The sequence below is a fragment of the Pteronotus mesoamericanus genome, unplaced genomic scaffold (genome assembly GCF_021234165.1).
Source record: "Pteronotus mesoamericanus isolate MK-2021 breed Mesoamerican mustached bat unplaced genomic scaffold, CSHL_Meso_final scaffold_21, whole genome shotgun sequence".
Classification (NCBI taxonomy): domain Eukaryota; kingdom Metazoa; phylum Chordata; class Mammalia; order Chiroptera; family Mormoopidae; genus Pteronotus; species Pteronotus mesoamericanus.
Genome location: NW_026555310.1, coordinates 6,109,809 through 6,120,677, shown reverse-complemented (window position 1 = coordinate 6,120,677; position 10,869 = coordinate 6,109,809).

Genomic DNA, 10,869 nt, shown 5'->3' with positions numbered 1-10,869 from the left:
AGGCCTACCTAACCAGTCACTTTCTCGCCCTGCTCTGAGGTTTTGCACGCAGGCGCAATGTGGGGCTTTCCCCTGCAGCCCAGGGTCTCGAGTCTGCCCCAGAGGGGCCAAAGCTCCCTAGCCCAGCTGTTGGGCTGACTCTGTGGGGCCGCACCTGCCAGGACCAATCCTGCAGTGGATCCTTGCGCCGCAATCCCCACGCCTCCCACCCCGCCCCCTACCCCCGCTGCCTCCCTCTGTCTACACCTGAGATCAGGACGGAGCACCTCGTTCCCGTATTATTCCCTGAGTCGGTACACTAGTTCAGTTTGGGTTAGGAGGCCGAACTGTTACAAAGAAGTGTCTTTGGCAAATAAAAGACTTCCAGAATTATTCATAATGTTGGAACGCATTTATGCTTCTCGAACCCTCCTGGATATTGTCTGCCCTCCCTCAAAAGGAGCTATACCAAAGATCAACAACCACCCAAGAGGTGTATGTAAGCGGCCCAAATGTTGAGTACTGAAAAAGAGGTACATGCTGACAATAACGGGTCCCACCCAGAGAGATGCTGACACCTCTGATGTACTCTCCATATAAAGCAGCGATTTTCAACCTTGTTCATCTCATGGCACACATAAACTGCTAAAATTCTGCGGGACACCAAAAAGTTTATTATATTTTTTTGCTGGTCTGACACACAAAAAAATAGATATAATTTTGATTGATTCACACAGGAAGGCTACTATTGTGTTGGCTGTTGTCATTTTTTTAATTTGCCAATCTAAGGGAAAAGGAGTCAGTGCCCCTGGTTAAATAGTTAGGTATTACTATAGTCAGAATGGTTTAAAAATTCTTGTGGCACACCTGTCGCAATCACTGACATAAAGCATACACATTTTGAAGCCAGTAGCACATAGTGGTGCATGTAAATAGGGAAGCAGCCCACAAAGGCTGTTAAGTGTTGTGATCTACCTGGGAGCCTTTCAACCAAGAGTGGCCCCTCACCCACTTCCCAAAGCTTCCTCTAAACAACAAAATTTAACCAGCCTGAAAGTAAAGCAGGGCTCAGACAACTCATGCACACCAGTGAGGGTGTGGTTAGCTGAAAAAGCTCCTGTCCTAAGTGTGTCTTCTCTCAGTTCCAAATGCAAAGGATTTTTGCCACGCAGGCGTGTGCCCCCCACCTCCGGCCACTCTGCTACGGAGAGATCGTCTAATAGTCCAGAAGAAGCTGAATTCCAGATTCGTAAAACATGAATTCTCCCAAATTGCAAATGTTGGCAACTTTTTTTTTTCTTTCCAAGAATCATTTTTAAAAGCGGACAACATTCAGCCTGCAGGCCAGCAATTCCAGACTCTGGCCTGAAGGCCCTCTGGTCATTGTCAGCGCGGTGGGAGGGTGGTTTAGGGGCAGCCCTCTGACTGGGAGGAAGTTGGGGGTTGATATGAAACTGTAGCTACATATTAACTATATCATTTTTGATTGATAGATTTACTTGGGAAAGTGTGAAGGGACTTGAATGAGATTACGTGGAAGCTAGAGTTTCTCACCCTCACACACCAAGCTATTCTAAGGCATTTGATCAAATCAATGAACTGGCAGTGGTCTGATTTTGTGTGCATTGCTTCTAAACCAGAAAACTATATTAGGGCCCTAAAGAACATTAAACCTCCAAACACTGGGGCATGCTGATCCAAAATGAAGGAGTTTGTCTGGGAGCCTCAGTCCTTCCTCTCCACCATCAGGGGAGATCCTAAGAAAAATCAAGCCACCTACATGTCTTGTCCAAACCTAACCTCGTTTTGGTCAGTACCTGTCAAACTCCAATTCCTGTGTCTAGAACTGTGTGACTCACATTCATAGCCTGGAGGTATATTCTTTCCTGAACCCCTTAGATCCTACTTGGCTGGGGTATTAATGAGGTGAGAAGCAGAGATGCAATAAATACTATGGGCCCAGGCCTGCTAAGTCTCCCTCTCTCTAGATCAAGTGATGGTCTAATCAGCACCACCCCTGGCTTTCTCAAAATAGAGCACAGCTTCACACAGCTGACCTCTTGAGTGATTGGTGACTGCCTCTCTGGCCTTCATCTCATTAAGTCTAGCCATAGTGGGTCTACTGCTCTGTCTCAGAGAATCCATTGCACTAAAGAAGGAGGTCCCTCCTTGTAGCAATAGTAGAGTCGAAGGGACCCAGCAAAAGGAAGTACCGCCTTTGAAGGATCCATCCCTTCTCTGAGGTTCCATGCCTTGGCAGCTCTTGTTCAATGTCATATAACAACCAGGATGGTAGAAAAGAAAAACATAATACAGAAGACCTAGATTTTTGTCCTAGATTGGTAGTTATTTTATTCCATTTGGAGTGGGGGTGGGGCATCAGTAGTCTCATTTGTAAAGTGAGAGCACAGGCTGAAGTAATCTCTAAATATCCCTCTATTTCCATAAATTCTGAATCTACCTAATTCCTAAGCAAATATTCCTGCTCCCCAAATTTTTACTCCCTAGTCCAAATAAGAACAACTTTATGGCTATGGTAATGCTAATATATTAGTGGGACCTGTGAAGCCTTCCTTAATTATCAGATGGCCAAGGCTACATAGTTTCTGTTACATTTTTGCTTGTTTTGACTCCTCCTTTCTAAAACAGGGTAAAGACATTGGTGATATCCAGCTTCAATTTCTTTTGTTTAATCCTACCTGAGGACACTTTTTTTCTCCATTGCTTTTAGAGAGAGAGGAAGGGTGAGAGAGAAACATCAGTGCAAGAAAAGAATCAATCCATTGCCTCCCACATATGTCTGGACCAGGGATCAGCGCCCAGATCAGGGATTGGATCCACAACCTAGTTATGGGCCCAGTCAGGGCCCAGCTTCAATTTTTAAATGTTATTTTTAATAAAAAATGCTCAAGCATATTAAAAAAAGTGAAAATAATAATATGAAGAACTCATTTTATCCATCACCTATGTTTAACACATTAACATTTTGCTAAATATTTTAAATCTAAATCTTGGTTTCTTTGTTGTTCTGTGCAGCTTTAGAGTTTTGAAATGAACTACTCAAACAATATCTGCAGTTCCACAGCTTTGGGGGAACTTTTTTTAAAATGAGGCTTGATTTGACACTCCATAACTTTTCTAAGAAATCTGAGCTATCTCATGTTTATTTATCCATCTCTTCCTCGAAAAAGATGAATTTTTCCCCTGTGTTGTTTCATCTCCCAAAATTTCTTGGCTCATTATGCAAGGATACATAAATTCTGGGAAACTCCCAGCACGTTATAAACATAAGAATGATTAATCTCCCAGGGAATGACTAAATAGGCTATCCATACAGATTATTTTACAGTGTTTCCAAGAATCTACAGCACAACGAAAGGAGATTTCAGGTCCATTAATTTATCCACTCGTCAAACATTTTACTGTGCACCTACTTTGTTCCAGGCTCAGTGTTCAGCAGTGCAGGGAAGACAGAGATGGAAAGACATTCTCTTTCTATCAAGGGCTGGGAGACAAATTTGAAACTGGTTAACTGCATTAAAGATGGTCATTTCAATGACATTTTTCTGTGCAGAGTCTATGTTGAAGAACAGTTCTCCTTCATGGTGAGATCAAGATAGTGTATAGAGGGAGGATCTATGAAGGTGCTTCTTGGAGTAGAATCTGTGCTGTTGAGTTCCCGCTCCCCTCATATCCAGAGGGAGAGGCAGTACTTGTGCTATACCTTCTCCTCAAGCCTAAAGAGGGGCTTCTGTGGGACTAGAGAACTTGGAAGTTGTTCCTTACAGTTGTAAAACACAGAGAACCACAACAACTCTTACCTATAAACTTAAAGAAGGCAGTAGCCACAAAGCAGAGGTGGCTGCATTGGGATCCACTAATAGCCCCAGATTTAGTAGGGATGACAAACGTGTAAATGCTTCCCTGGATCAGGTGGGGGTCAATAGAAGACAATCAGCATAAGGTTGCCTTTGGTTTGTTAAAAAGGGCTGCCATGCTTTGGTTGGTATGGTTCACTGGATTGAGCACTGGCCTGTGAATAAACACAGAAATCCTAGAACCTACAGAGGTTGTCACAAGCAACCATTTGTGTCTGTCTAGGACAAAGGGACTCAAGTGAGAGGTCTCTGAGGGTGGCAATCTCCAAAGAACCTTTAATACCACTCTACAAGAAAGTGAGTCAACTTTAACCATCTGCCACACCCAGGTAGTACAGACCCATTCTATCAAAACAGAACTGTCCTATCCCCTCAGCCCTCAGCCTCCTCTCACCTTTACACAGCAGGTCAAACAGCAGTTAGCTAGTGGGGGTGGAGGTAAGCTGAGGAGAGAGGTGGAGGCTGGCAGCCACCAGCCACAGGGGCCTTATACAGGGGCAGGGGGGGAAGGTGAGGTCTTAGACTAGTACCTTAGAATGAGGATTGAAGTATTTGGTTACCACCTGGGACTGGAAACATTCTATTTACTAAATCAAAACTCTTTTTTTTTTTTTTTTTTTTTTTTACTTAAAGTGGCTTATAGAAGAATGAATCAAAATGTTAGAAAACCTGTTCAGTTTTCCATTTGGAGGCAAAGGAAGATGAGGAAGATGATCACCTCCCAATAGCTATTTTTAAAAGATAGTAAAAGCCAAAAAGTAAAGTTGTATTTTGATCACATCCCATGAATCTTGCATTTAACATTCTAACTCTATATATTTCAATTTACATCTGTTCTCCATATTTTGATTACAAGTGATTGCATAAGTTGTCTTTTGTTTTTAAGAAGTGCGGTGTCTCTCTAAGACCTTTTTTATTATTTTTCTTCCCTCCCCTGCTAATTGCAGTTCTGCTCTCAAGCAGCATTCATTAGGTGGCGTTGACCAACGGTGCAACTAGTGTCCCTATTTTCAGAGCTTGGCATAAACTTGAACTAGAAATTTGATAATGATGTTTTGCTTGTAATTATTGCTGCGATCACTGTTTAGCTTGTATTAGTATTTATCTCCGGGACTAGACACCACTGAGCTGTTACAGACGTGGGTGTCTTGCCCTTTGAGCACTGCGGCTCCCTATTGGCCAAAGGCCTTTCTGGAGTAAAAAACTCCTTTCTTCGCCTGCTGGCTCCAAACCCTGTCCTGATTTCGAGTGCCATCCAAGAGTGACAGTGCGCTGGAGGAGAGGAAGCCTGCCCGGCAGCCTCTCTAAGTGGTTACAGGAAGCCTTTTGCAACAGTTTTCTGGCTTCTGGCCAGAACCCATTAATTTTTCTTCTGTCTAAAGAGGCCTCATTCCTATTTAGGGCCACTTGACTAATGCTGATGGCAAAGTTTTCCCAACACCCTTCCTAAAGAAAGTAAGAAGTGATTCCTTACAGATTAGCCCTTCCCCCAACCAAAAAAAAAAAAAAAAAAAAAAAAAAGGAGAGAGAGAGAAAGAACAAAAAGGAAGTTTGAGATGTCCTAAAAGTAAAGGACAGAGAAAGAGGAATCAATCAAAATTAACAAAGTAAAGAGAAAAATAAGACACGCATGCCAGACTAGTTGAGATACATAGGCTTTCCTTCATTAATGTAACAGTCTATTTCCTCTTTACATGAATTTCCTCACTTTTGGGGGCTATTGCCTATAGCATATCACTTATTTTAGAAACAGTGTAGTATTATGCAAACACCATCAGGACCATTTCCATTGCTGATCGTAGTTCTAATTACTCACCTATCTAAGCAAGTTACACCATGTAAGTTTCTGTTTCCTGACCTGTACAACAGGATGAGAGTACCAGCACATACCCCAAGAGCTAATGTCACAAAACTTAGAACATATTTATGGAGAGCGGCTTTGTAAACTATGTAAATGTTGGTTCTTATCTACATCACCTTTGTATTATTTTATATTTGTTCAAGGAGGTTACAAAATGTCCAGGCTTCCTAGTTACATTTGAAGCACCTCTAAGACAGCAACTTAGATTTCCTGCACTTACCCCCTGGCCCTAGCACAGTCCCAAGCTCACAGTAGCTATCGGATAAATGCAAACCACTCTGAACTAGAGTGAACTGCCCTCCCAAAGCCAGGAACAGTGGAATACCTCCACGTACCGGTCCTGAGAAAGAACTCCAAGGCACTATAATAGAAAAATCGAAAGGGAGCCTTGGAAATAGAGGAAAAGGAAAAAACTGTTTAGAGAAATATAATGTCAGCCCATGAAATTTTTTGTGCACTTAAACCTTATCCTAGAGAAAGTAATTCACCCGAGAAAAGAACAGTATTAATGTGCAGCAGGGGTAGCCTCGCAAGACGTGTCATTGGGATTAAACAAGGACTTCTTTCAGAAACTGCTCAGGGCAGACATGCTCTCAATACTCAAACTCCACTCCTTTTCTTCTTCCCCTTAACTTTCCCCATTTTATGAATCACGGTTTTATGTTTTTAAATCAGCTTTTCATCAATGTTTTATTATTTCTGGCCCTACAGTCAGTCCATTATCCAAATAATTTTGAAAGATTTTGAGACTTTACAGAGAAAGATTGTCTGAGGGATTTTGAAAAAAAAAATACAAAAAACAATTTTAATAATAGTATTTAAATTACATAGTCACGATACTACTTTTTTTCCCAAGAATGTGGGCAGTTATAGCTAAATTTCCTAGCAAATCAAGGCTGCAGTAGACAAACTATGGCAGGAGAGATTTTAAAATTGTTCAAGGGAGGAAAAATAACAGAAGAAATGCCACTTGCCTGGTACCAGTGAGTGGTCTAGGTTAATCTGGAGAGTTGTACTAGCAAGGAAATGATTGGCATCTCTGAGTCAATTTCAGGGGCTTGAGAAGCAAACTACGGCTTATCTCAGAATTTGGTGCTTGTTTGAGTCCAGTGCTATATCTAGTAGGAGTATGTCTCCCCCTGAAGGGGAAATAGAGAATTTGTTCCTTTAGGCTTCTTGCTCAGAGTTCAATAGTAATTAGTTCTTTGTTCATCCATCTATCCATCCATCCAACAGATACTTATTAACTTCTATTACTGTGATGTTATGCTAGATGCCAAATATCCAGCTGAAAATGAGACCAGCATGGTCCTTGCCTCCAGGGAAATTGTAGTTTAGTGTGAGAAATAAGCATTAGACAAAGAATCCTGAATGCAAAAAAAAAAATCACAATTGCGGTAAGAAAAAGTTTAGAAGGCAATGTGACCATTCAACAGAGTACCTCAATCATACTTGGTGGTCAATGAAAACTTGTCTGAGCACAGGCCTGGAAGATGAATAAATATAACCAGATCAGAAGTGTGGAGGAGATGCAGGGAGTGGGCTTTCCAGCAAAAGAAAAAGAGTGTTCAGAGGCTCTAAGGGGAAGAGAGCTTAGGAAGTTGGAGGAAGAGAAGAGGCCAGAATAAAAGGTGGGGATACAAGCTGAAGCTGGAAAAGTAGAAATGTACCAGATCAGGAAGTGTCTCGGGGGATATGATAAGGATTCTAAACTTTATCCGGAAAGAATAGGAAGCTATTGATAGGTTTTATAATCACATCTGTGTTTTCAAGGATCACTTTGATTTTTTGATAAAGAATGAATTATAGACAAGGAAGAGTAGAATTAAAATAGGGTAAAAAGAAGGTGATCTAGGCAAGAAATAAGGGGGATGTGGACTAGGGTAGTGGCCATAAAAAAAGGAGAGAAGTGGGTGAATCTGAAGCATTTTATGGTAAGAATGATAAAACTTGGTGGTTTATTACAAACTGAAGATGAAAGAGTACAGATTGGCAAGAATGATTCCTAGATTTTTTTTTTTCTGTGAGCTCCTGGATGAACTGAGGGACATTTACAAAGATAGGAACTGGAAAAGAAAGTGGGGTGTGTGTGTGTGTGTGTGTGTGTGTGTGTGTGTGTGTGTGTGAGGGGTGGAGGTATCTAATCAAATATCAGTTAATCTAATATTTTTTTAGGCTTCCGTTATATGGCAGGCACTGTATTTGGCACTAGACACTGGAAATTAAAAAGTGAAGGCAATACAGGATCCTTGCTTGAAAAAAACTTTTGGCTAACGGAGTTTCCCTTTAATAACTCTTCATACCATTAATGGATTACTTCGATATAATTTTTCTATAAAAGAATGAACAATATCCAGAAGGAGCCTAGAAAAAAAGCACCTTTGCACAACCTGGGGGTTCAGAGAACAACTTTTAGAGGAGATGATAACTGAACAAAGTCTAAGGATTAGAGAGAGGAAATACAGTAACAAACGTTGGGGATTAGATAAAGAATCCTGAATGCCTAAATGAAATGCCTAAATGCCTGAATGCCTAAATGAACCCCCCATCCCTACCAAGGAAAAAGAAGGAATAGTTCATTTAGACCAGCCATTCTATTGAAAACAGTTAAAATACTGGCTAGAATTTTTTTTTAAATCTCCTTAAAATTATCCAAGATATTTTCAAATGGGATTCTATAATCCCAATTCTCTTCCAAAGCACAGAAAAATGACAACTTCAAAAATTCTCTATAAAATAAATAGAACACTGAAACTAGAATTTGAAAAAGATTGTAAAGAAGAGAAAACTACAAACCAACCTCATTCGTTGATATCAATGCAAAAATCATAAGTAAAATATTAGCAAATGGAATCAAACAGCATGATATGTTATGACCAAGTGGAAATTGTTTCTAAAATGCAAAGATGATTTAATGTTAGGAAATACATTAATATATTTAATAATTATTATATATTTATAAAAGTTCTTGCAGTTATCGCTGTAGTGCTGGGAAAACATTTGAGGAAGTTCAAGGTGTATTCTTAAAAAAATAATTTTCAAAAGGAGAAGAGAAGAATATTTTTCTCAGCATCATTAAGCATCTTGCTTACTAGCATCTTAATATTTTAATGGTTAAACACTGGAGGCATTCCAGCTAATGTCAAAAACAAAACAAAGATGTCCGCTGTTACCGTAACATCTAACATGGTGTTGAAAGTTATTTGCCACAGTGCCGCTACAGAGAAAACAAATACATGTATGAAAATTGTAAATAATGTGATGGTGTGTCTAGAAAATGAAAGCAAGTCAATGGAAACTGCTGCGAACAAAAAGATGATTCGGAGACCTGGCAGGGCAGCTGAGTGAGTCAGAGCGTCGCCCACGAGGCACAGGTTGCGGATCCCGCCCCTGGTCAGGGCACACACACAAGAGTCAACCAGTGAATGTATCAACGGTTGGAAAAACAAAATGATGCCTCTCTCTTTCCTCTTTCTCTTTGCTCTCAAAGTAATCGATTAAAAAAAAAAACAAAACACCACGATTCAATAAGGTAGAAGGACAGAAAAGCAATTTACAGAAGGCTTCATAGATACAAGGAAGAACCAGTTAGAAGGCAACATAGAAGGCAACATCAATATCCCATTTGTATAATAGTACCCATAATTATAAAACTCCTAGGAATAAAATTAATAATAAATATGTAAAAACCTAGGAAAAACTTTACTTACAATATTTCCCAAAGACATGAAAGTGGAATGAAGCAAATGAAAGATACCTTAAGATACTATGTAAATTTAATATACTTTCCATAAAAATTCTAACTTTTTTTTGTTTTAAATAGACAAATTAATTTTTGACTTAAATTATGGACTCACAGGAAGTTATAAAATAATATATGGAAAGGTCTCATATATCCTTTGCCCAGTTTCCCTCAATGGTGACATCTTGTACAACTATGTACAACATGAATATCAAGAAATTGTCATTGGCATAATTCACAGGATTTATTCAAATTTCATCAGTTATACATGCCATCATTTGTGTGGATACATAGTTAAACACAATTCTGTCATATGTGTCCATTTGTGTAACCACCACCACCATAATTAAATCAAGATACAGAATTTTTCTGTCATTAGAATGCTTCTTTGCATTATCGCTATGTAGACAAATTTACTTTTAAGTTCATATGAAAAAATAAACAAGACCTTCCAAGAAAACACTAAAAAGAAGAGCAATGAGGAGAGACTGGTCTTATCAGACATCTAAAATAATTAAGACAGTGTAGAATTGGCACAGGAATAGACAGAATACTAATGGATGCATCAACCAAACACATAAAGAAATTTAATATATGATTGAAACGTTGCAAAACAATGAAAAATGGACTTTTACACAAATTTTGTTGAAACAACTGGGTATCATTTGGAAAAAGGAAAATTGGATCCATAACTTATATTGCACGCCAAGATGAACTCCACATGGATCAGTTAACTAAATATAACAGAGATGGAAACCCTACATACTATAGATGAAAACATTGGTAGATTTCTGTATAATACACCCATGGGGGTAGTGGAAAAGCATTTCTATGATTCAAAATCTAGAATCAATAAAAGACTGAAAAATTCTATTACATAATTTTTAAAAAAATTGCATGGCCTCGATACCATAAGTAAAATCAAAGAAACATGATTCACTGGACAAGATATTTGCAACTATACCACAGGAAAGAATTACTCTCCTTAATGCATAAAGAGCTTCTAGAAACAAAAAGACATAATCCAGTAGAAAAATGAGCGTAAAACACAAACAGGCAGTTTTTAAAAATTCATGCAAGTGGCCCTTAAAACAGTAAAAAAGGCTCAACTCAGTCAAAAAGGAAAAGCAAATTACATTACATTGAGATAGTATTTCTCACTGTGTTGTCAAAAATCCAAAAGTTTAGGAGCACAGTCTGTTACTAAAACTCTGGGGAAAGAGTGATATGTTGCTGGTGGAAGTATAGAATGATACATCCCTTAGGAAGGGAATTGGGTACTATCTAGCAAAATTACAAATAGGTGCATTCTTCCTTTTACCCAGCAATCACATTTTCTAGGAGTCTATACTAAAAGTACATTTGCATGAACTTGAAATGATGCATGCACAAAGTTACTTACTATGGCA